Source organism: Onychomys torridus, chromosome 11, assembly GCF_903995425.1.
Source record: "Onychomys torridus chromosome 11, mOncTor1.1, whole genome shotgun sequence".
Taxonomy (NCBI): domain Eukaryota; kingdom Metazoa; phylum Chordata; class Mammalia; order Rodentia; family Cricetidae; genus Onychomys; species Onychomys torridus.
In genome coordinates this window covers 47,641,603-47,669,545 of record NC_050453.1, presented here as the reverse complement: position 1 = coordinate 47,669,545, position 27,943 = coordinate 47,641,603, and the positions used below count along the sequence as shown (strand labels likewise).

The 27,943-nt window shown below is 34.5% G+C and overlaps 1 protein-coding gene and 1 long non-coding RNA gene across 3 annotated transcripts in view; one reads left to right on the top strand and one right to left on the bottom strand.

Annotated features, from left to right (window-relative positions):
• Positions 1-10,501: 10,501 nt before the first annotated feature.
• Positions 10,502-13,196, bottom strand: LOC118593183. 2 transcript variants are annotated; one of them, XR_004946204.1, is made up of 4 exons: positions 12,681-13,196; positions 12,346-12,455; positions 12,160-12,257; positions 10,502-11,008 (listed from the first exon to the last, which is right to left on the bottom strand). It is a non-coding gene; the product is annotated as an uncharacterized LOC118593183 (long non-coding RNA). The 2 variants fall into 2 exon arrangements; XR_004946203.1 differs by lacking the exon at positions 12,160-12,257.
• The window catches only part of Brinp3 (BMP/retinoic acid inducible neural specific 3), a 391,357-nt gene continuing 376,321 nt past the window's right edge, over positions 12,908-27,943 (top strand). Inside the window, exon 1 of the mRNA XM_036202492.1 lies at positions 12,908-13,889. The gene's annotated coding sequence lies outside the window, so the exon portion shown is untranslated. The remainder of the gene's footprint in view (positions 13,890-27,943) is intronic.

Genomic DNA, 27,943 nt, shown 5'->3' with positions numbered 1-27,943 from the left:
CCTATGCAGAACTGTTTCTAGAACATAAAGTGTATCCTATCATGACCCCTTTCTAAACCAGTGAAATTTCCAACGTGTACTCAGTACCTATCCTTATATCCAAAGAAAGTAGAGCTCAAACACTTCACTGAAGTTTCCTTTCATAGCAAAGTTAATTATAGGAATCCACAACTAGTCAATACACATAGACTAAGAGATAAGGGGTGCCCAGCCCCTGCTTCAAATAATGCCTCTAGAGTACAACCCCAATACATAAGGCTCAGGAAACATTGTGGAAAATGGGGTAGAAAGATTGTAAAAGGAGGAGGAACAGGGAACTTGTGGCTAGATAATGTCCTCTATATTTGTCAGGAAAGTGCACCCATGAAATCTTAGTGATATGGTCACCTGAAAAAGACTTGCATAATGACAAGATCAACTGACATTCCAGCATGGATAGGAGGCATCTCATAAAGCCTCACCCCATATAAAGAGCTGCAGACAATTTATGGCTACTAAAAGGGGCAGACTCGGTCTTTCACTCCTTTCCTGACAGATTATCTAAAATCAGTTCTAAGCATATATATATATGCTGTAATCAGGTTTTTTTTTTTTTTGTGTGTGTGTGTGTGTGTATGTATGTGAAAGAAAGAAGAGATCATGAATTTGAGAGAGAGAAGGTGAGTAAATGGGAAGAGTTGAAATGAAATATAAGTTGTAAAAAATGCAAATACAGTACTCATGTATTAAAAACTCAAAAATATGATATTTTAGTTGAATAAAATCTAGCCTATCAACATTCCTGTGATGTATAGTATTATTTCTTACTATATTTTATAATGGTGTAGATAATTCTTTAATAATGATAATGTTAGATGAAAATACTTTCATCATCCAGAATATACATGAGGACATATTTTCTCAAAGTGACTCGGTGGGGTTCCATTAGGGGCAGCATCATGAAAACTGGGAAGTCCTTTGAAGTTCAGCCACTTTATTATAAGCTGTTACTTCATCTTACAGCCAAGTATTAGTCTTTTTAAATTAAAAATTGAGTTTCTGACATCTTTGGTGAAAGACAGGTAACAACAATTTCCTTGTCTATAGGCTGGGCCAAATGTATTTACATAAATTCTTTCAGTTCAGAGGCAAATAATTTTCCATTGTTCATCATAAAACATGAGGATTGGATACTTTCTAAATTGATCATTAGGAATATGAGAAGAGGGAAGAAAATTAGGTTATTGTACCTGGAGTCACTGCTTCCAAGAATGCTGATTAGACTTATGACCGTGGATAAAAATGGTAAATTAGGATAGCTAGTTCATTTGAAAGTTAAACTGGCTCAGTTTTGCATTGTGTACAAGGTTGATCAAGACTGGCAAAATGAAAAAAAAAATGAAATGATCAAAATGGCAAAATGTTGGCTGCTATAAAATGAATTCTTAAGGAAAATTATCACAGGTAAAGCTCAGAAAGTGTTACTCTTAGATTTTTCCAAGGTCATCTTCACTTTTCCAAAAGAAGATCTTGAGAACTTCATTTCTGCCTTGAGCTGCTACAGGTCTTTCTTTCTTTCTTTCTTTTTTCTTTGTTTGTTTGTTTGTTTGTTTCTTTCTTTCTTTCTTTCTTTCTTTCTTTTTTTCCTATTAGAAGGGTAGATTACATTATAAAACAAATTCTAAACATCTCTGTGAACAGACAAGGACTATACAGAAATAGTATTCTTGCAAGTTCCATGGCACATGTTGTCAGTACTATATAATAGCAAAGATGTCTGCTGGGTAGTTCTGAACAATCCTCTAACAAACTATTATTAGCCAGGAAGGAAATATCTGCTTCTATTTCCTCATATGCTTATTGATACCTCTTGACCTAAGTCACCAATTTTATATAACATATTGGGGAAGAAAGGCTTTCTTTTCCATTTTTTTCTGAGCTTCCAGAAGAGTTACTTTATATCTTATAGCTAAAACAGCTCTTTCCCATTTTGATGTTGGGTATATGATGCCCAAATTGTGATCATACTTAAATCCCTTGAAGGATGTCTTTGCAGAGTGAGATCTTGAAATAACTGTAAAACTTCATATTCTGAGATATAATTTCATTTATTCAGAATGATTATGTGGGTTTATGCATGTGAGGAATAATACCATATCACATGGACATGACTCCCAAGCACTTTGTGAACATATATTGTATGCAAATACAAATTTTAGAACACTGTGAACACTTTAATAGCATGCTTTACCACATGAATATATTTACTTAGACTCTCAATAAACTTTGTATTCTGTGCCAAATTCTTCTGTGCCATTTTGTTGTTATTACTATTATTTTTAACACCATGAATTATTTATTATAGAAGGAAGTCTATATAAAGAACTAAGGAAGTTTCATATAAAATTCTATTCTTAGTGGACATCTATTGTTTTAATTTGTCTTCCTCTGTAACCAGTGTCTTCAAGTGATTCGTTTCACCCCATGTCCTTTGATTAAAGAATGATATCATTGTCTATAGTGCTCCAGAGTCCTATAGATTAGAGTCAAAGAAGTCTTCTCATTTGTGAGAGGATAAGCTCTTTCACATACTTAAAGAGGCAGAAAGGCAACTTCCCTGTAGATGAAACTCCTAATATTTAGAAGGGTCTAACACGTCACCCTTCTATAAGGGTCTACCAAATAAGATCTGCATTTTCTTTGTCTTTCTACTGAGAAATGTCAAGTTACTGTCTAAGAGACTTCTGGGAGTCTTCAGGTCCCCACACCTGCCCTAAGACTAGCCCATTCTCTCTTTCTTTCTTTAGTTTTTCATGTTCTGATTTTTTACGAAGGCAATGTTTAATTTTTGATTTGAGTTCTTGTGAAAGTCTCTGTTATCCATAATGATAATGAAAGAGGTTCTACAGTAGACCATGAGGTCTCTAAGAATTGGACATTGTGAATTCACAGACAAGCAACGGAAGAAAAGAACACTCACCTATCTATCACTTTGGTGAAGTTTTTATTCAAATCTTTTGTCTAGTTTCACTTGATTTTCTTTATGATTGCTAAGTTTTTTATATTTTAATACCTGTTATTTTAATACCAGTTCATTTTCAGATATGTACTTAGGAAATTTTTTTTTAAGCCTGTGCCCATCTTTTTACATCTTAACTACCTCTTGCAATGAAGGAGATTTTACCATTAGTGATGTGCAACTTACTATTTTTTCATGAGCTATTCATTAGTTATTACATGAAAAATGTTTTCTAACCTCAAGATCTAGATATTTACATATGCTGTTTACTTATACTTGTATAGTCTATTCTTTTTACTTTAACTCAGTCATCTATTTTAGCAAGTTTTTGTAAAATATATAGAATCAACATATAAATTAACTTAGTCTGTATGTTTGTTCATCTTTAGTTTGTTAGCATGTGTATGCCCAGTTGAATAACACAGAGTTATTTTGTGAACACATTTAGGGGATAGAGGAAATAGGTATTTATTCCTTTAAGAATTATTAATTTATATATATATATATATATATATATATATATATATATATATATATATATATATAAAGCACATTTTAGATTTGAGTATGGTCTAGATTCCCTTGGTTACTCTTCTTACCAGACTCACTTACTAACCTTCCTACCTGACTTATTGGTGAAAGAATCTGGGAATTCCTCACTCTACATCAAATATGCAATTCAATGCTTTAATCACTTAGAAAAATACTTGGGTATGACTAAATCAATGCAGCATATTGTTTCCTTCTTGTGCCTTCATCTTTCTAGAGAGAATGACTTTAATGTCCAAATTTTTTGTAGCTGTGTTGTCCTGTGAAATTTGGTCAGTGGACTCTGAATGTCCATTACATTTCTTATTAGATGCTTCATGTTGTTTTCTGCCCATATTTGCCACATGCAAAATAAAAGTTTTAATGACTTACTGCAATGCTGAGCCATGAGAGGAAACCTTACTGGATCACAGAAGCCTTGAAAATCAGAACAATAAAGCCATTCTAGGAATGTATCTGAACTCTATGCAAATAAACACAGAAACAAAACAAACTTTAGATTACTTTGAGTTCTCATTTATAGAATTGTAGAACACAGCTTCCATTCTACTTCAACTATTCCTTGTTACAGCCTAAGAAACTTTAATCTATGGCTTAAAGCTATGGGTGAAGACATCTAAATGCTTATAGAAGCAATGCTATTTGATTCTAAGGTTATCATATTCTATAATTGTTGATGAATTGAATATTTTAATATTTGTATTCTACTTAGTGTGTTTCTCCTTATTTCATTTGGCACATTTTTGCTGGGAAACACATAGCCTACAAATGACGTCAATGCATTTGTTTTCTTTTACTAAACAGGATGATTAAAGAAGTAGGTGAATTATGGCGTGGAGTAAACAATACTTATATTTATCTATGGACTGAACTTATTCTCCAATTAGAACTACAATATTGTAACTTATTTTTTATATCCTTGTGACACTATTATGTTGAATAAATAATAAATAAATATTTATCAAATAGTATTTTAGACTTACTCTTATTCTACAAATGTGCTATGATTTTTATATAGTCTTTTAAAAATATTTTTGTCTATTTATTAATAGTCCCGCCATGGAGCCAAAATTGGATGGTGAATATGAAGAATTGTTTCCCATTCTCCTACAAGGATTTCTTGAGAAGAAAATGTACAAGCATTAGTGAGACTTAGAAATAGAAAGAGAATTAGCAATCAAGTAGTTCAGTTTCTCTTTATTTTCATTAAAGAGGTGAAAGGCCTTTTAGAGTTCATCAGACACTAAAAGTAATGATGCATCCTAATTAAGTAAATGTTCCCTTAGCTTTCTTGATTGTACACTGTAAAAAATATAAGGAGAAAAGAATTAAATTGCTTCATGCCCCTCTCCTTGATGATATACTTCCCTCAGCCCCATCTGCAGAAATTCTCTTGTGGTCTCTCTCTCTTTCTTTCTCTCTGATATTTCTTAAACTTCAACAACATCTGTACTTAATATTTCTATGCTTAGTGTCTTGTCTTCATCCTGGGATTGGTATTTTCCATATAGACTTCAATTAATTGAACATAATTGTAGATGTAACCATCTTATTAAATAAGAAACACAGAGCCAAATGCAGAGTTAAAAGGCCAAGAGGTCAGAGCAGTAGCTAAGAGCTGAGACTTAAAACCGCCTTCTTAACCTTTGCTGCTACTGCCATCCTTCCCCTAAGAAAGAGAGCTACTTCCTGTGTATCTGTCTCTTTATTGACCTTCTGTTCTGCCTTCTTATTGGTTGTAAACCCAACCACATAACCTCCTCATCACTGCCTGTCTATACAGACCTCTAGGTCTCTATGGTTGATATTGAGATTAAAGGTGTTTGTCACCATGCTGACTGTATCCTTGAACATACAGAGATCTGCCTGTAATGTGATCAGGATTAAAGGTGTGCATCGCCACCACCTGGCTTCTGCTATGGCTTGCTATTAGCTCTGACTCCCAGGCAACTTTATTTATTAACATACAAATAAAATCACATTTCAGCAAAAATAAAATATTACCATACATGAATCTCACTTTTTCCTTCAGTCTTCCCCTCTCCTTCTCTTTCTTACATAATACTGTATGTATCTGCTATACTGATACTATTTAAATATTAATAAAGCTGTTTGCTCAGTACTATATTAAAATAACTTAATTCAATCTATAGGTTCTCAACACTTCAGTTTATTTGTAGAAAATAGTGTGATTTCTTGTCTTCCAGCATCTAAATGAGTACATTGCTTCTAGAAGGTTGAAGTTCCGTTTCCTTTCATTTTCTAGATTCCAGAGGTTCTCAGACAGAATGACCTAGCTGATCAAATGCAAAAAAACTCCAACCAATATCCTACTCTTGTTGTCATCTCTGACTCATAGCCTATGCCTCCATTTTTGAGGTTTATAGTTATAAACAAGAATGTCTTACACATCACAAGGTGCACATTATAAAACTTGTAAATCTGTTTTTGTCATGAAAGATAATATTCACAATTTTTGATTTTTAGGATGTAAATATTTTGAAATACAGATGTTTACTAATATGATTTGACAAAATAAAATAAGTTAATCCTATAAATGCCAAATCACAAAAAATCATATATAAACTAGCTTTATAATTCAGATTATATTAAAATATTTTATTTTTCTCTGAATATATTTTATTTGTACAATGCTAATGAATAACTTACATGCTAATGTAATAAACAAAATCACTTAAAATTAATATTCCCACTTTAATTTTTCTCTTCAACACTAAAAGAATGTAATATAGGTAATAAAAATAAGACATTTGAGGTCTGGTACAGAGGTTAAGAGTGAATGTTATTCTTACAGATGACGTGAGTTCTATTTCTGACACCAGTCATGTGGGGCACAATGACCTATGTCTCTAGTTCCTGGGGTAGCCAAAGCATCTTGCCTTTGTGATCACTTACATACACACACACACACACACACACACACACACACACACACACACACTTAAAAAGAATAATAAATTAATAAAAATAAAGAATTCAGTAACATCTTAGTAGTTAACCTTTTGTTAAATTTTAGAGATCATACTATAATTATAACATTTCTCCCTCGAAAACCTCCTACATCTTCTTTCTTGCTTTTTTTTCAAATTCATGACCTCTCCTTTCATTAATTGCTATTGCATGAATATAAAAGTTATATATATATATATATATATATATATATATATATATATATATAACTAAATACAACCCACTGAATCTGTATGATGTTATTTCTATGTAGACTTTTAGAGTTGATTTTTAGTATTGGATAACAAATCGGTATGTTCCTCTCTGGGGGAGAATATATCTCCTGTTTGCAGCATTCCTTGGTTGCCTTTATGTAGTTCTTTAGATTGAGTTGTTGCCTAGTCAGTTTTCCCTGTCCATATTGATGAATCTAGTGGTCTTCTTATAAACTGGTTTCACTGTGTAACCCTAACGCTGAGATCAAATTTCCAGTATAATGACACTTGAAAGGGCCTTTATTTGAGACTGTAGCCAGTGAAGTAAAAAAGAGAGCTGTCCACTGTTTTTCTGTCTCTCTATTCTGTCTTCTTCCCTTTTTGGTAACAGTGGGAAAGGCTATGTAAATATGCAGTAAGGCTTCTATCTGCAATGCAGAAAGTAGACCCTCTCCAGGGACCACATTTACAAACAACTAGACCTGGAATTCTTAGTCCCTACAGCTGAGAAAAATAAAGTTCTGCTGACATAGCCATCCAGTGTATGATGTGTTTTCACAGCAGCTGGAAAAGACAGATTAAGACAGAAGTTAATAAGTCATCTTCAATTTCTGTATACCATGCTTCTCCATTTTCAAATAAGTACACTGATTTATTTCACAGCATGTAAAAAAATCAAGTTAATATCATGACAAGTAAAATATTTATAACCCAAGGGTTGCTTGTGAAGACTGTCATTTCTAACAGGATTTCGCTCACAATATAACAAATATTTTAAAAATATTTTGAAAAAGAATATTTTACTTGGTAACTATATTTCTAAATATTTAGGTAAATTAGCTACAACAAGCATTATTTCAAATGTTGGAGAGTTTAATTAAGTACTTAGTTTCAACCTTTAAATAAACATACATTGAGCTTTTCCCATGTGTTGAGTACTGTGTTAGATAATAGGAATAAAGAAAGAGGAAGATGGCAGAGGTTAAAAAAAAAAAAGAAAGAGGAAGATGAAAACAACATTAAGGAAACACAAATGTGATTTTTTTTTCATGTGGAAAGAGCAGTTAATGGTATGTTATTTGAAATGCAGTCAACTTATTAAGCAATGCAGTCAACTTATTAAGCATACAAACACATTCAGCAGTACAAACTCTACTAAAAAAAAAAAGTTTCTTGCAATGTTTTCTAAATCATAAAGAATGCTTTCATATTAAACGTTTTAATTTGCTAAGGCAACAGCATGGGACATTTAAAATGTTTATTCTTTGCAGGGCTGCTCTGTCACACTCTTTTAATTCCAGCACTTGGGAGGCAAACACAGATGGAATTCTGGAATTGAGGTCAGCCTAGTCTACATGGTGAGTTCCAGGACAGCCAGGGCTACACAGAGAAACCTTGCATCAAAAAAAAAAAAAAGAAAAAGAAAAAGTTTAGATTTGATTTTTGTTGTTCCTTTATAATTCATAACAGACATTTAACAAATAGATTTTGATGCTCACATTCACTTTTGGTTTGCTGTATAAACAAACAAACAAACAAAAAATAAATAAATAAATAAATAAATAGATGAGTGAATGAATGAAAGAATAAATAAACAAACAAATAAATAAATAATTGCATGAAATACTCAAATGTTAACATATATAAAAGACTGGAGCCGGGCTGTGGTGGCGCATGCCTTTAATCCCAGCTTTGGGAGGCAGAGGCAGGCAGATCTCTGTGAGTTCAAGGCCAGCATGACCTACAAAGCAAGTTCCAAGACAACCTCCAAAGTTACAGAGAAACCCTGTTTTGAAAAACAAAACAAACAAACAAAAAATTGAAATAAATTGTAATGGCTTCCTGATCTCCAGAATTTTGAGGAATTTTAAATGATTAAAATTTTGATAGTTTGTTATAAATTGGAAAGTTTTCTTTATCTCAAGCAATCTGTTTTGTTCTGCATGTGTCCATTACATATTCATATATCTTTTATATAAGGGTTATTGGATTTTGTTTCTCTCAATGCAATACTCCCATTTTCCATATGGATTAGAAATTTAAGAGGTAAAGCAGATGTGGTTTAATAGAGTATTATATTAAAGGTAGCTAGACTTTCCACAATTTACAGTGGGAGGAAGAAATAGTCTAAAGACAATCTAACACATGTACAAAGAGAAAACTAAAGGCACTCCATGGGGAATCAGTATGATGGTGTTAAAACCTTTCTCCTCATATGAGGGGTGGAGGAGTGTCCGTAGGGTAAATTGGAACAGAAATAGTATTAGTAGCTTCCTAAAATCTCTGAAATAACTAGCTACACCTTATTGGTCTTTGTAGTTCTTCACTTCCTTCCACTTATTCTCTATCTTAATTTCAAATGATGCCAGCTCTAAAAACTACAAAAGCATTTAGTTGATAGAGAATTCACAGTAGCTGGAAGCCTGGAAAACTGCATCTCCAGTCCCTCAGATTCCTAGTGGGCATATGTCCATAACCATGTCACCTTGTACTTTTCAGCTTCTTCATAAGTATGAAAGGACAAACTAAATGATCTTTATAGACCATCTAGTTCCAACACTTTTTACTTAAGATTCAAATGCACAGAAATGGTTTATTTAACAGCATATTGATCTTATAAAATTAAATGCGGAGATTACTATACAAAGAGGTACTAAAGAACCTTTGGACACTTTCAACAAGAAAGCTCTAAAGACAAAATAAACACAGCAAGGAGACTAAAGTGAATAAATTTCAATATCTTAATGAGGACAAATATGCATGCATAAATTTGTGTCAAATATATTTCTTTTTCATGCAAGTAACAATCTCTCTCTCTCTCTCTCTCTCTCTCTCTCTCTATATATATATATATATATATATATATATTTATATATATATATATATATATATATATGAGAACCCTTCTTTAATGGGCTCATGTTTTCATATTTTTGCTGTAAATTAGATTTTAATGTTACAAAGTAACCTGGAGTTTATAGATATTTTTCATTACAAGAAAATTGCAACAAGATTTCCTTAATAACATATTTATTTTGAGGAGACTGTGCTGGTGAGACAACTCGGCTAAGTGAACACTTTTTATCAAGCCCGAAAGCTTAGGTCAGTTCTGGAACCCCACATGGTAAAGAGAGATAAGGGATTCCCCATCCATGTGGACCATGGCTCAAAAGAGTACACACACACACACACACACACACACACACACACACACACACACACACAATGTAAAAGTAGTTAGAAGAATATGTGTACTCTTTCCTTTTGGGGTGTTCTGAACATCAAATCAAGAAATCCAGCTATACTCAGAATAGAGTATAATGCTACATTCTGTCTTTAGCACTAAATCATTTGAATGCTCCCTTGGAAGATTTTTAGCAAGGTAATAGGTGAAATATATTGGTTTGCAGCTACAAAGGAAGAAAAGACAGGGAGGCAAGGAACACCCACCACTAACTAATGTGAAGTCTGCTAAATGAATAGCTTCAAATGAATGTATGCAAGGAGTAAAGCTCTCAACATAAAACTAAAAAAGCTAGCATCTGAGAGCACTGTAAAAACCACACATGCTATGATGGGGGACATAAAGTTTATGACACATTGAGGGTGGTGAGCAAAGTAGTCATATGGTTTAATATCATATTCAACCATGTAAATGAATAATTCTTGGAATATTACAAAACTTCCCTAAAGTTTCTAAACTAAGATTCAAAAAATGAATATTTCTTCTCTTGCCTTATTTTAAATGTTTAAGAACAATATTACATTTCTTTTACACAGACACACACACACACACACACACATACACACATACACTTGTTTGTGTGTTGAGCCAAGGTCTTGCTACACCGCCTAGCCTGGCATTAAGATGATAGATACTTCTACTGCTTTGTTTCTAGACTTCCGAAATTACAGAATACAAGTGCGCATCACTATGAATGACTATAAAATAAATCTTTGTTTCATTTGTCTGACTTAAGTCAAAATGAGTTCTCCATAAACAACACATTCTTTTTAACAGTCAGTTAGATACGTGCTTTTGAATGACATTCTCTGGCCTTCATGGCAAGAAAATATTGTCTGTATACTCCACAGTTGTTGAGCTGTATTTGCAATGAACATATCTCAAGATGTTGAGTCTCTTTATGTGGCCTCAGATCCTCTTAGCAGAATTTATCAGCCTCTATAATAAACACAAAGTTCATCCATCTTTTAGGAAAATGAGACAAGGAAGAAAAACTTATACTCTGTTGCAATATTGGGGCAGGTGTCCATCCTGAAAAGAGAAAAAAAAAAGTTATGACAGCATGTCTTCACTTAATTTTTGCCGTTGACAGTCTTGTCATTATAAACACTATAGATTTTTGAGCATACACATATTATACTTTTCTTCTACGGCATGACACCTAGCTATCTTTCTTTCTGTAAGTTATAGTACTGACTTCTACAATGTTGATTATCATAAAAAGAAGTGGGTTTTTAGTCAATGGAATTCTAATATATATTTCTGCAGAGGCTCAATGTCTCTTAGACATGTATATTTGCACCAAGTAGCTTATCTTTTATTATTGACATTTGAGTATAAGGTGCTATGTAAGAATTAACAGCAGAGGGAAAAATTTAATGTTAATGTTTTGCCAATTAAATGTATTTTGTAACTCAAAATTGCAATGTTTTTTCTTTGATAGCCTCCTGTGGTATTTTGTATCCAGAATAGTCAGTGTGCACTTGCATTCCAAGTTCACACAATTTGCAAGACTTGTTATTCTCCACATTTTAGCAGAATATAATAGCAATACTATCAAGAGCTGCCCCTCTTCTTCCCAAGCTTGCACATGCATTCTCTTCAAGATAACTATGCACAGGTGGTGGTGCTATAGACTATTGGCAAGCCAGAAGGTTTATCATGACCAGCAAATATTCACTTGGGACATACTCACTTGTATCAGATGTACGAATTGGAACTAAAATACATGCTTAATAAGAGATTTCTAGCGTTATCCTTCCTGTAAAATGTAAAGAGATAACTATGGCTTTTTAGTACTATGACTGAAAGAATTATTTTTTTAACGTAACTAAAGTGTTCTAGTAGCATAAATAAAAATGAGTCGCTACCCCCTAAGTTCACATCATTTCCAGAGAAGAAAGAGTTAAAGGGGAGGGTGATCCTTAAATACACCTTTAGAAAGCAAAGATTGCTTTACCTGCCAGTGTTTTTATGCAGGCTAGGAAGGACCTGAAAGTGTCGATATTGTCTCCAAAGGCCCCTCCCCACTTCAAATCCACACTTGCTGCCTTCTACTCTCCCAGGAAAGAGGAAAAGAACATTTCCACTGACCCAGCTCCTCCGTGATTTACATACAGAAAGGAAATAAATGAATGGAGTGGAGGATGGGCTACTGAGAAGCAGAAAATAAGATTACTTACCAAGAACATTTTTACCCACGGTAAATTCTTAGCCCTTCTATCCCTCAGCAACTCAGTTTTTACAATAAATAAATCGATTTCCAGGTTACCATCTCCTCCTATTTTTAAAAGAGACAGATGCCTAATTTGTAAGCTTCAGGCTTCTGGAGCAAGACTGAGCTGGAGTCCACGGCTAAAGATCCCTACCTGACTGTGATCTCTATACATCTTCTGGGTCATTCAGAGCATTTCTAAAGATGGGGACCCAGAATCTTCCCTGAGAAAAGATTATGAGGAGCAACGGTGTGATGTTCATTCTATGGTCAAAAAATAAATCAGTTACAGAGTTAGTAGCCTTTCAGTCAAACAGACAAATCCCCAGTGGCAGTAGATTTCCAAGAGGAGAGAACAGAGCTAAAGACAAGAGAGCGGGTGGGGGAGAGGAAGCAGGGAAAGAAAGAGTGAGGTTTAGGGAGGGAGTGGATGGGGGGCGAAGAATGGGGTCACAGAGGAAAAAGGAGAAGAGATGGGGCTAATCTTACCCAATCGATCTGCTGATCAGGTGATCGTTTATGCGGTATCAGGACACGAAAATGACACGACAATGCAATCCACAGCAAAGCCATTTCTCTACTTTAGCTCCGTAACTGCAGGAATAAAATGCAAGGCAGACCCCGCACCAACCGACACTCCAGCAAACCTCCTACCCCACCCCCAAGGGACCAGTGACAGTCCTCAGACTGTCCTAAAATCTATCTTCTTAAAGCATGGTTTTGGCGCTGGGGCTCCGGATTCAAATCAATCGCTTTAAAAACAGGCAGCATGATTGATCAAGGAATTGGGACTAAGGAGAGATACTGCCGCCTAGGCATCCTATCACCCACTCCGGGGTCCCCTTGCTTAATCCTCCAAAGCATAGCGCCCTCAAAACCTGCAAGCGACTAGAGCCTTCAACCATTCATCTCCCAGCCCCTGCCAATGCAAAAAATTGCTGACGATTTGATCAAAGCAATGTGGCCGGTCCTGTTTGGTTATTTGGGGTGTGGGTTGTGTCAGGCTTTCTTACTACGCCTCCTTCAGTTGTTGCGAGGGAAAGGGTTTCAGGGAACTGCTAGTGAAATGCACTGATGGAATACTATTAATCCTAACGATAACGTTCCCAGAGCAGGTAAACTCTGAAAAGAACTGCGAGTGGGAAGACCCTGCAGGATTTCCGAAGCAGTGCACGCCTGAATTCTCATTGGATAGTCCCCAGCAGCCTAAGTCATTGCTGCTGCACTCTGAGGATGACTACAGCCTAGCTCACTATTTCTCTACTCCCTGTCTTCAACACATCCTTTTACTTTTCTTTACAGATCTGTTTGTGTTATGCATCTTGTTCTCTTGCGTTATCTAGCTTCTCTCTTTCCTCACTGTGTGGGGTCTTATGGTTTGGTAAATTTGTTCGACTGAGGATCATCACAGAAAAGGTCCCCACTGCTACCCATCCCCAGTTTAAAAAAAAAAAGAAAGAAAGAAAGAAAAGAAAAAAAAAGCACTTCTTTAACATTTTACCTCCTTTACATTGAGGATCTTGCCCCCTGAATAACTGGCTTTCAGTTGGTTAGATGCCATCAGGAAACGCTGAATACTTCTGAGTCCTACTGCCCTGCAGCCCACAGATCTATACCGGTTTGGAAGACCATGGAATATTTGCTTGAATCCTGGATGCATTTTTCTCACTGTCATCTTGCTTCATGAAATTTCCTCTGGTAAGTGTCTCTGCACATGTTATGAGTAGCTGGTAACTTATTACTAGTGTTAATATTTTTTTAAATAAGCAGTTCTCTCTCTCTCTCTCTCTCTCTCTCTCTCTCTCTCTCTCTCTCTCTCTGCCTCTCCCCGTTTTGCATAGTTACTTTCAGATTGCAAGTACTTATGTGACCATTAGTATATGCTGAAATTTGTAATATGTGGTCCATGCAATGACTTATCCCAATATATCCTTCTTTTTTAAAAAGTCCCTATTTATATCACAAGTTTCTTGTGGACATCACCTCCCCCCAATTTACTGCTCTTGGAACACAGTGTTGTACCATTGAAAAGGACATTTTTGCTGTTAGTTTATGAAAATGCCTGAGGGAGAGATGACTACTTCTGGGTTTAAGAAAGTTCGCTAGTCTCTCTGATGTTCAGAAGGTTGTCCAGGTCGATGTGTGCTCCTCTCATCCTAAGCATGTGAATGGCTGAGGGAGGACTTTGGTAAAGTGTGTCTACAGCTTTAATATGATCCCGAACACTAACATGCATGGTAAGAAAAGGAGTCTGAGTTTTGAGGGCACAATCCTTACACAATATTCTCAGCATACATGGGCACATTATATTGGTCATCGTGACTCCTGTTTAGGCAGTATTTTGCAATGCATTTCAGGTTATGTGAATTATGCTGGCGAACAGTTAATTGGTCAGGGAGGTCTCCTTTCAGATGAAGAGAGCTATCAGAAGCCACTGATTATCTGAGTCCTAATACATTGAAATTCAGGGAGGGACTTTACATGAAAAATGTAATTGCCTCACTCCTCACACTTGCCCACCCCTGCCCTCAGTTTTTAATAAGTATGTTAATATGGTCCTTGCCTGGTGCTTTTATGAACATTTCTATGGGCTTTAACTGATGATCACTTCCCATTCCACCTCGTTGTGTTGAGAAACACATAAATGTTGGCTTTTACTTCTCATTGGGGCAAGTGTTTGGTAATTATCAAACACAAATTTGCATGTATCAGTCATCTGTAGAGCACCAGGAGGGATTTTCTGTGATCACCCCCCCCCCAAAAAAAAATAAGGGCAAGTTTCTGCAATGTTCCCTTTTATTGGGCTGGATGGAGGTGAGGTTCTATTGTTCAAGCCTCTCTTCCATAAGTTATTGGGGGGGGGGTGTTCTTTTTCATTTCTGGGAAAGAACTATTCCAGTCATTGATGGCTGCTGCGACAATTTAGGCAATGATTTTTTTTTTTCTTTTTAATTCAAAAGCCTTTTAAGCTTCCAGACATAAAAGTACTCCAGCTGCAGCATCGCCCCACCCCCCCTCCTCTCAGATTCCAGGGCTCTCCCCCTTGCCTCCCACCGAGTGGGAGAGGGATTGGGGTTGACACAGTGGTCCGCACCTCTTGGCGTCCCTCATCCAGAGCTAGTTTCTACCTGCTGTCTTTGCCTGTTCCGTCCGTCCTGCCTGACAAGCCAGTGCCATTAGCTTCCGTGACTTCATTTGAAGAAACGAGGCTTTGGTGTAATTCGCCAATTCAAATATCCTCTCTAGAGGACTACTGCTGTTGCGCAAGGGTGGAGGGAGGGAGAGAGAGAAAGGAGAAAACTTTCAGTGCAGTCAGACCGTTTTCTGCTTAATCAGTGTGGCACAGTGAGGCACAGACATTCGCTGTCTAGGTAAGTACGTTTTGCTGTGTTAGAACCCGGAGCTCAGCCTTGTATGAGGGAAACTGACACAAGAGACAGGCTTTCGCGGCCAACGATGCTTTAACCAGAGGGTTAGCAACAGGCGACTGTGTCTGGAGATTTCGCGACTGCTCCGACCTACCTCTAAGCCTCCTGGGTTCTAGGGAGATAGAGGGCAAAGCGCCTGCTTGCCTGGCTGGCCCTGGGCTGGTGAGGGAGCGCAAGGGTGGGGATAGAGTCCCTGACCCGCTGGAGTCGGCTGCGCTCTCAGCCCTGCGGCTCGCGGTGGACATTTGCAGCCCATGAGAGTGGGCACACAAGGGTTTTGCAAGCTCCCACAACGCCTGTTGTCCGGTCTTTCTGGGCCCCCAAACCTCTTCTGTGGGAAAGACAGACTTGCTTTTTTTCTGCGTTACAATTTCTTTATTATTTTTTCCTGAGCTGAATCCTAAGCACAGCGCGCGATGCTTCTCCAGGTTGATTATTTTTAAAAGCCCCGATCTCTGTCTTTATCTGTTTGGTTAGTAGGGCTTAGGATAACTGAAGGACTTTTTTAGATCAATGTTAAAGTATTGCTAATCCTCATCACTCTTTCCTTTCCTTTCTTCACTAACTCACAGAATCCCCAGGGAGGCAGGGTGAAGTGAGTTGGCTTTCAACTTGGAGCCACCAAGGCTTGGAATGTAATGTTATCTGCAATCTGAGGCTTAGGAGAGCTACATGTTCCTGTTAAAGCCACTGTAAAGTTCTCGCTTTTGTAACTCTCACCCCCTTTTCCTGGAGGTGGGGGTGGGAGGAAAGAAGACCCATTCCTGGGCGCTCTGCTCTGGAGGAGGTGACCACCAGGGAGGGGGTGACGCTTCAGGGCTGCGGGTTTCATGCTGTGTCTGTAGCCAAACAGTGGCAGAGAGTTGGAGTCTTTGATGCCTGTTCTCAGAGTTGAAACAGAAAGCCTTGTACTTGAGGTCCAGAACGTGATCAGTCCTTCGGAGCAGGGACCTCCTTGTAAGTGGAGCATAGCTGGGAGATGCAGTGTAGGCTCTATTTGAAAGGGTAAAATGCACTTTCCCTGCTGTGTGAACTGCCAAACAGCTGTTAGAAAAGAGGAGGTGGTGACCAGGGTTACAAATTAACCCTAGCTTACTTGCAAAGAATAGCCAACCAATGTATGTAAGCTAAGAAAGCCCCAAGCTGTAAAGCTGTCACAGTGTGGAGACAGATGATTCAGATTCTGGGGACATTTGATTTGTTTGTCATCATGCAGTTAACCAGGTAAGGACTGAATGTCTATATGGTATCATCAACTGTCTGTTTGATCCATCTTATGATGATATTTTCATTTCCAACTACAGAATACGTACATTTTCAGATGGTCCTAACATCTACAACTTCATACTATTCACAATAATGAGTACATTTAATAACATTTAAAGACTTGATGTGCATTTATTTAAATGTTTAATATGGTTTTATTTAAACGTTAGACAGTGATGGAAAAATCATAAAATGGATCTAGGTGAAAGGCAGCGATTGGGAGGGTACAGAGTTAGAGGAAGAGGTGGATACCCTTAGTGAAATGTGGAAGAGGCAATTACAGAAATGTCTTAAACTGCTCCTCCTGCGGGGGTCACACACCTTTCTATGCAGAGGGTTACTGGGGCACTAAGAAGGGCCTCTTGAACTAGGAAAGTCATTTTGACTCTTTGTGGACATTCTTGTTCTTTTTTGTCAGTCTGGAAAACAAAATTGCTATGGTTTGGCATTGGGTTGCTTTAGAAAATTGAAAGAGGAGGAGGAAGTTGCCCAAAGGCTGGGTTTTTACATGAACCTGGTGCAAACACCTTAAAGTCTAAGAAAAAAGGATGAAAAACTGAAACAAAAATGAGAGGAAAATTATGGGAATACACCTCAAATAAATCTCTTTTTATTCAAAGTTGATAGGTAGATTGAGCAATCAGTAGATTTCTTCCACTCTCAGATCTAATTCAATTAAAATGACAATATATCTGCATGGTCTAATGCTTTTTTAATAGTGTTCTCATTTTGTTATATTATGGGTAGAATTGAAGGAACTAAGAATATGCAGAAAGTGAAGCAGAAATTCCAACAAATTAATAAGACGCCGTCATAAACCATACAGTTGCTAATAGCATTTTGTCAAAGAAATTATCCTTACAATTTCAGTGGACATAATTTTAGTGCTTACACTTATTGATGTGGACCCCTGGATCAATATTTTTTTGGCTTGTAAAGCTCACTGATAAAATATTGAATAAATAAGAATAATTGCAACTGTGGGTTGGAAAATTGCAAAGTTATAGTAGTTCTTTTTTTTTTTTTTTAGTTTGAGGCATAAGGTAGTTTTTAATCACACAAGAGAAAGTCTTCACACATTTCAGATCATCAATTCTTTTGTATTCTAGTCTCTGCAGTTTTATTATAATAAACATACTCACTGCGTCTCTGTGTGGATATGTGCATCTGTGTCCATTTTTGGATTGATGGGGAAGACATTTATGTCAAATATTAATTTAAACAATAACCTTGAAGTAAAATATGCAGGATATCAAATAATGATCAATTTAATTTACTTTTAACAGGATCATATATGATATAATCCTCTCAAGAGCTATTTTGTTTTAGGAAACCCAATATTGTAGTATAAAAGTATGATTTATAAATTATAACACCTGTTGATTATTTTCAATAAAATTATTGGTGTACTACAGCTAAGTAAGTAAGATATATGTTGAAATAAGTCTCTATATTTAAGTGTAAGTGTTCAGATACATATTATATAAACATGCACATGTTAGCCTTACCATTAACTGGGCTACTAGATTGGTGTGTTATTACATGCAAAACAATTGCTTTCCTGAATGGTTCTTCTAGGTGTCTCTCTGCAAGAGGGAACTTGAAACAATAGTTAGCCTTCTAAACTTTGATAATTCATTGTAAAACTCTGTCAAGGTCCTTTATTTTTGCTATCATTTTATTATGTCCCTATTATCATTAAACTAAAAAAATACTGATTAGAGCAAGATTCTGAAATTTTTAGTAATTTAGAAAATTGAACTTACTATCTAAATATTTCCAGTGTAAATGGGACTATGAGAACACCATGTGACAAGGTCAGCATAAACTTTTTTAAAAAAATAAAATAAAAATCAAAATGTGTTTCTAATTATATTCAAGATTTGGGATTAACGTTGCAGTCTTCTAAGACTTTTTCCACTGTACTGCTTCACCCCTTTAAGAGTAAGGACATGGGAAAGGTCAAGTTTTGGTAGATCTAGAACATTCTCCTGCATCTCAACTCTAGTTTTATCTCATTTATATTGTTCTACTATGATTTATTTCCTATCAGTTCTAATTTATTTTTTCTCATTTCTCACATGCATAAAGAGAGGAAAAAATGCTTTCAAAGGACAAGACAGGATAAAACTTAAAGAAATTAAAGACAAACATGATGCAAAAAGCTTAATTAATCACTCAAAAGATTTTGTTGTGTTTTAATTTCTTAGTGTCAAATAGTGTTAGGACTTCTTGAGAACAAATGTTGACAGAACTGTTTTTAGTGGAAGTTTCAAGTATTCTTGGTCCCTGTGCAGTGGTGCCACCTGAGTTTTAATACTAGGCAATTTTAAAAAAGAGAAGTAGCTCACTTGCTGAAGAACTGTGGCTGTAATTTTATTGACAAGATATTTACTTTAGATTTTATATTCTTTTTGAAAAGACAGACCTTTTTAGAAAATAAACTTTTTGATAGACTGACTTTTTATGGTCCATAAATTAAATAAAATGCTGATCCTTAGTGGATTTATATTAATTTATATTAGTTTAATGATCCCCTCCTTTAAATGAATTACAAGTCTTCTCATATAATAATATCAAAGGAGAGAAACCAAAATATTGTAATTTATAGTATTTTTATAAATTCACATTCAGTTTATAAAAATAAAGGAGGGTTGACATCTGAACTGTTGTGTATTAATTTAGCAACTATTTGGAGAATTTCTTTTAGACACATAGCGGTATAATTCTGAACAATATTCTGTTGAATCATTATGTGCGTTATATTACTTCATGACTTCAACATTTACAAATCATGAATTACCATTGAAGGCAAAGGAAAAAAATACAAATTTTATTGTTTGTTATTGACAATTTCAATTGTTTAAATTAGAAGAAAGTGTAATAATATTTAGTCTGTTCTATGAAAAAAGAAATGAGTCTTAGAAGTTGAAATTTAATATGAGTACTAATGGGCTTTCCACTCAATCTATACCTGGAAGGTTTAGCTAGGATCAGTTCTTTGCTTTCTTAATGGTATCAAATGGCAACTTTAGTTCTTTACAATGGTCTTCAAATAATGTGAATAACACCATAAAACTCTTATAACTATACTTTCCAAGAATATCTGATGAACCATTACTCAGAAATACTCCTACCCAGTTCCAAAGGTTTCATAGGTAACTCTTTTATAAGTTATGAATTTACTGCAATGTATAAAGTTTGAAATAAATAGTGTAAAGTGTTTTGGGGTGTTTCCTAACTAATATTCAGAGTAACAAAATTTTCATTCTTTAACAAGAAGGTAAGCCCAACTGTAATTCAGGAACAAATTTATTTTCCCAAATATGAATTCACATAATTAATACATTATTGATGGACAGGATACGTGCATTATTATTTAGGGGTGAAATTCCTGTGTTGTTTAGAGACTTATTTTTAATTAAGAAAGTATGAATTATGTTTCAATAAGTGATATATAATCTACTTACTTGAGTAAATACAAATTATCAATCTCTTATTTTCAATCTTAATGTTATTTGTGTGAGTTTATTATTTTTAGAGTTTAAAATGTGTTTATCCACATTATGATATACCTTACATAGTCTTTTAAGTAGTTTTTTTCAGTGTGTAAACCCTAATTTACCCAGATGAAGATGCCTTTAAGAGCACCCAAAGCATAACAAATTTTCCTTAATAGCTAATAAAAGAACTATCACATTATAGTTCCAGCAAATTAAATCTATAAAATACACATTTATTGATTGAATTAATAAATATATGAACATTACATTCAAATGCATTATAGTGCTCTGCTATGTAAGAATTATTCTCTCATAATGGTGTGTTTCATTTAAATTCCATTATAGATTTATTGTGAAGGAATAGTTACAGATAGACTTATTCTTTCTGAATTCTGTGAGTATCAGCCAACCTCATCAGGATTGAGCTAGCTTTTATTAACTTTTCTGGACTCTTGCATCTTGTTAATTTTAAAATCCATCTCTAGAATATTACACTATTAAAAAACAATCTAGCCTTGGAAAGAACAGATCTGAGTAAGCATACATTTTAGAATGCTCAGTCTCAAATACTGGGCAGTACATTTGTAGATTCACTAACACTCACTTTCACACTAAAACTTTTAAAAACTATTAAATGAGATTCATGAAAATAACCAGTTTGGGGAAAATGTTACATTAAAGAATATGCTTGCACATTGTGGGTTTATTCAGCTGTCATATTTAAAAATCACATGCATTCCAACCTGTGATATTTTTTTCCTAAAATTCTAAAACTTAGGAACCCGAAGCTAGAATTTTTTTCTGACTTCAAAGCTAGCGAGTTTAGGATTCATACTTTTAGATCAGCCTAAGCTAGGAAGTGAGACCCTGTCTGAAAAAACAAACAAAATAAAGCAAAACAAATCATGGCTACTATAGTTGTTTATTACTGTGCAGTATTTGATATATGCACACTTTGAATTCTGGAGGTTTTGTAGCTGCTACCAGAAATGCTAATTAATCGGAGACCTTCTATCACAGCTATGGTAAATATGAAACAGAACTAGAGCAATTGGGAAGATTTGGAGATGAGTGATGTACTCAAGTGCAAGTCATGTCCTTAGTGAGTAACAATCTTCATAGTATAAAAAATTCAGATCTGAAAATTAAACTCTGTAAATGTAATTGGAGACATGAAAAACTTTTTTAATAGGAAATTGTTCTTAAACAGTGATAATCACTTCAATTTTATGAGAAAAGCCATGAAAGTTTGAATAAGTAGTATTGAAGATGTGTGCAAAATGATGCCTTAAGGTCATTAATTCATGGTTTTCTCAATGTTTTGTGGATGCCAATGAACATCTTAATATGTTGAATAATATAACTACACACAGTACTATGTTTGAATGGTAAGCTACATATGGAAAATCATTTTAATCATAGTTTGTAAACATAGTAAACTATAACATAGATTTCTTTTGCATTTTCTTACTCAACCATAAGACTCATAGAATTTAACATGTCATTGTCAGTCAGGTTTAAAGATGACATGACAATTTCCAGTGTGTTGAGCATAGACTGGAGGGAGAGTGGAAGACCTCTACCGCCTTTATCACCTTTAAACCCATCCAGACAAATGCCAATTGAAGAAATCAACTCTGATTTCAAGTAAGAGGCTGCCCCCCAAAATTGCAATGATGACCTAATAAAATATTAGTTTATCTTCAATGATCCTTAGTACAAAATGCTAAACAAAATTTTATTCTATTTGTCTACCTCCTACATAGTTATGTCATCATAAAACTGGCCAAAGTTTGCTATGATTTGCTGCCTTTTAGAGATGTCTAAGCTAAAGACAACTATTTTCTATCAATATAACCTGCTCATTAAACTGTATAAATTACTAAATTCAGTCTCAGGTAAGTGTAACAACAGCTATTCCTCTGACTAGTGTTGTGAAATAATTACTGTCGTTTTCTATCAAGTTGATTTCCAAATCAACATGCATTGTATAACAATATAACAGGTTTACTTAATAGCCACTTTCTCTAATGGCCAGACATACTATTACATACTTTATTCTTCATTTTCTAAATTTTCATAAAATCTTGATGATTACACAAATATGAAAACTGTTTTATATATATATATGTGTGTGTGTGTGTGTGTGTGTGTGTGTGTGTGTGTGTGTGTGTACATATGTATACACCTTTATTTCATGGAAATTTGCATTGATTTCTATCCAAACTTAACCCACCACCATTTGAAGGTAATAATGGTTAAACTACTTTAGACCTTAAATTAATCTTTTGAAGAAAGTTGGTCTTGAAAACAACAAATTTCTTAAATTTCTATTTAGAGGAGCAGTGATGCAAAATGCTTTCTGTTAGAACAAAGGACTTATTATCAGCTGAAAATATTACTAATATCAGTAGCTGTGACTTTATCTCATTAGTTAGCATGCCTGTCAACCAGGTCAGTTGTGCTAAGTTTGGTGAAGAGACATTATTCAATTAAAAATATGCATAGGTCTGTCATGATTAGTCAGATTAGGGTGCAGAAGGTATTGGAGAACATTAGATCAAGTTTTAAATATGTTATCCTGAATTAGTTTCTTATTGAAGATAACCTCTGGTTTGTTTTTATTTTTGATTCTTAGCAACTACGTGTTGTATAGCTGATTGTGTACATGAAGCTGTAAGTTTTTTTTTTAATAAAATAACTTCTAATTATGCAGTGACCTTTCTTTGCAGATTTGATAAACTCTGAGGTCATTCTTGGTCCCCTCACAGCACAAGAATATTGTCTATTTGGTGACCCAATTTTAATGTTTTCTGGCTGTATTTCAGTATAGTTATTTATTAGACTAATACTAGTATAAGTTTAGTTAAATAAGTATAATTTATTTGGCTGAACAAATTTGCCATGATAATTTTACAAATTATTGTACAGTAACATTAATTTTTTAAAACATTTCAAAATCTTGGCAAAATAACCCCTGAGGATACTATTCATGAAAGCAAAGACAAAACAATTATTATCTTTGAGTGCCATAGATTTGCACACACTATAGTGCCAAATAAAAGTATCTGAACTTACCCATGGTCCTCACATTTCCTTCAAAATAACATTTACGTGACGAATTATTTTATTGACCAAAAATACTTTGCTTTGATAATCTATCAAGATATAAGACTCTGCCAAAAAAATGGCAAAAATATTAAAGCCACTTTGAATCATTTTGCAATTGTTATTTCTGCTCTATTCCTACATACATATTCTTTTAACCTTTATATTACCTTGTCTTCTGTTTCATTGTTCTGATACTAGACTATATTAATTATAATATATTTCCAGTTGGTTCTAAAGTTATTCATGACACTTGTTTAAAGTGGTAAGATACTATTCAAAGGTGGATTTAATGGGATTTTATAGTGAGAAACTGATGTTTGATTCAGTTCTTAAAAGACAAAAAAAAAAAAAAGGAATTGTAGCAGAATACTCAGTAAATTACAAATACACAAAGGGAAGAGCAGATGAAGGGAAATGCATACTTAAAACACTTTGATGCTTCCAAAATGTTGAGACATCACCAGGAAGGTTGAAGATGAAAAACCCAGCCAGATAAACACGGTGCACCTCTGTGGATTTTGTAGATTCTGTGAAAATGTACTTATTACACAATGGTTGCACAAATGACTGCAGCAGACCCCAATTCAGGACCTATAAAAATACAATTCAGAGAAGCCTGGCTGGAGTCAGATATAGAAGAACATCTTTGTCAACGAATTTCTCATATATTCTTTAGTTAAACAAATATTTGTTTTATTTCATGTATAAGATTATTTCACCTACATACATATTTATGTGCTCTTTATGCGTTTCTGGGGATCATGGAGAAGAGAAGAGGGCGTAACCCTGGAATTTGGAATTATGGATGACTGAGAGTAGTCATGTGAAAAAATCCCAGATTCTTTGCAAGACTGACAAGTGCTAGTCACATCGGGATCCCTTATATTTTCTTTTAAAACTAGATTTTAATCCAACTAAATGAAAACCAATTTCCAAATATCCATTTCTGAACAGCCTTCATTTAACTTTTGCTCCTTTGTTCCTTAGGATTGACAACATGAATTTTCCAGCATTTGTTACATTCCCACCTATGCTAAAACACTCATGTTTTAGAGCTCTCTGGTTACCCAAAATGGCTTTTACACATTCTGCTGTTGATAATAATTTCTCCATTTGCTGGACACTGTTAAGGAATGGAACTTACCTACTCTTCATTTTTTCTAATCAGTCCTACCATTAGGCAGCAGCATTTAATGTCCTCTTTATTGGTAGGACAAGATTGTATTGACAGGATCAAGCAGGAGATTAGTTTCCTCTGCAGTATGTACTTCCCAGAGGAATACTAACTCTCATTAAGATGGAAAACACTTAAAGCTATAATTCAGAGGCACTGTGTTGCCTTCTGAGTTAAAATAAATAAGGAGAAAAGACCCTCTGGAATCAAGGCTTAACAGAGGTAAATGTGTAGAATGACACCATTCAAAAGACAGCTTTAACCAACACAATGTGAGTGGTAAGGAAGTTCAGTATTCTAAAGTGGATGAGAGAGAGAAGAAACAGTAAAAATGTTCAATAATGCACTACTCATAGATATATGTGATGGGAATATCTATCTACTGTCAGAAGACATAGTGAACTAGCCTATAATGTTAGGAGACAAAGAATTAAATTCAGTACAAGTGCTAATAGTTTATTGTGTACAGAATAGTATGCACTCTCTTGGGGGCCATGAGATGACCTCAGCAAACCCTCAGAGAAAGACTGTATACTCAGAACAGATGAGCAAAACTATTAAAAATGCTAACACCAGGACACTGAAAATTTTTAGAAGACTCCTGAAGAAGAATCAGCCTAATATGTTCTTAATTTTAATACTGGCAACTTATGATAAATTAGATAAAGACAGTTATCATTAATATTCCAAAGGAATTTTAATTTAAATATGTTTATCTCATTGATGGTTTTATTTAGTTCTCAAATAAGTAGTCAAGTTACTTTACCATTGTGACTTCTTTCTCTTTGTGATTTATAGCCACTTTTACTTGGAAAGTTTCACAAATATATTATAATTTTGAAAGAATTACCAATACAAAGTGAATTAAATTCTTTTGCAGATCTCATTTACATCAGTGACATTGGAATAGTTAGTGTTACAATGACCATTTCCCCACTTCTACACATTAAAGTTTGTTGCTTTCAAGAAAAGCACAGTTATCATGTGATTGTTCTACACTCCCAGCCAAGCGAGAAGAAGAAGGTAGTCCTATCTATGTCAAAAATGAAACACATAGGTAAGGATTATATACTATGTTCAAAAATTTATTCTGTTACTAAATTGACAAATTCTGGTTAATTTCACTATCTTTCACCTTTCAAAACCCAATGTCCAATTTAAATATAAACAATTTTAGAACATAGCAAATCTAAATTTGTAAACTCTCAGTATTTCACTAAAGCAATCAAGTAGCGTTACTTCACAAGTCATGAAGACTCAAAACCATAAGCCAACATGCATCCACATCTAGAAATGCCAACATGCTCGCACACATAGACAATTGATGCTTTATGTTCATGTAGGTATGAGTGTGGTTTTCAAATTTAACATTTATCAGTATTAATTGCTATCTACAAAAGCAATGTCTTCATAACTATTATCATTTTCATATTTGTCTTCCTGTAAAATGGTATTAAAAGATATATTGTATATGTCTTGTCATCATTTTATCTACTTGAGAACACCAAGATGAACCTGACCTTAATTAAAATTTATGAAGCAATTTGACAAACTACATTTTAATTTAACTCAACAGAAATTTTATTATGTCTTCCCTTATGCAACTCTAATTCTGGTATAGGTATGGTGGATAGTATAGTTATTTTGGGATTGTTTTATTGTAAGATTGATTTAACTAAACCTACAAAATTAATTTTGAAATTTCTTCAAAGAGAAAACATAAAAGACATCAGATTATCCATTATTATAACTTCCAATGAAATGCATAGCATATAACTTGAAAAAGATTTCTGATTTTTGTTTGTACTACATACTTTAAAAAATATTGAATCATGTTTAACATTAACCTTCACTTTAACCGAAATCCTTAAATCGTGCAAATCAGCAACTTCAGAAACCCATGCAGAATTATTCAGATAATTTTATCATAATAGTGTTAATTAATATTCAGTTTCAATTTTCTATTTCTTTTATAGTTTCAATTTTATTTTATTTAAAACTGGAAATACTATTGCTAACATATTTCCACTTTGCTATCCTTTCCAATGAGTTGGTAGTGTGAAAGGACAGATGAAGAGTGGAAGTCAGCTTATGTGGAATTCCTATTGTTGAATATTTGCTCTGATGACTATTTACCATGAGCATCATTTTTCTAAAGAATTAGCCTTAAATGTACTAATATATACAACATTGCATATGTCTAAAGAGCAAAATAAGGGACTGTTCATGAAAAGTCTTTTCATATTAGAAGAGCTCAATAGCTGTTAATTTTGTTGTAAAAACTATGTAAGGAGCACACTATTTTGTCAACCTGATTATTTGTCTCTTACTTTATTATGAAGTTCATTCAAAATTATCCATCCTTATGACTTTTCTAAGGGAAAGGCATTTCAACTTTTCCAACTTCAATCACCACCTTTTTATTATTTAAATTAATGACAACACTGTATAGTATACACTGAGAGCCTCATTGAGAAGATCTATGCTTGGCTCTTCTTGAAGAGGATCTGTTTGATGCAGATATGTTTTTTTAATAAATATAAAGGCATAGGAAAAATGTTTTTCATGATCTGCAATCATGATAACACACCCAATTTTGATACCCTTTCTCACTGACCTGGAACTAAATATTTAATCACTTTTATATTATATCAAGAATTTTTAATATTGAATATTTTACTATGTGGCTGGAGAGATGGCTCTGCAGGTAAAAGTACTTGCTGGTCTTGTAAAGGAACCATGTTCTGTTATCAGTACCCATAGTATATCCCTGGACTGAAAAGTGGTATACTTGGTCCTAACAGTGGCCTAATTTATCACATTTTACACATTGTAGATGAACCATAATGTTATTATAGCTTTCTAAAATATGAGTTATACCACACTGTAATTTAACCAATAACTATCTAGCAAAATAGTTCAGTCTTTTATGTTTGCCAGCTTCCACATTGCTAGGGATGGATATGAAGGTTCTTTTGTAGAATACTGTGGTGCTTTCACGTGGTAGGAGATTTACAACCCAATATAGCATCTTCTAGAAATATGTGATACATTTCTGGTCTTTCTCTGATTCTTAAAGATTATAAATCCGTATGTAAGTTAGACAGCGAGGGGTGTGTGTGAGAGAGAGAGAAGGAATGATTGAAAGATGTGTTTATTATACTGGTCTTTCAACTGTCCATGAGTTTTACCATTGGTTAAAGTTGTATAGGAATGGTTGATAGAATTATTTTTTAAAATATTTTGGACATGAGCAAAAGTCAATTCTAA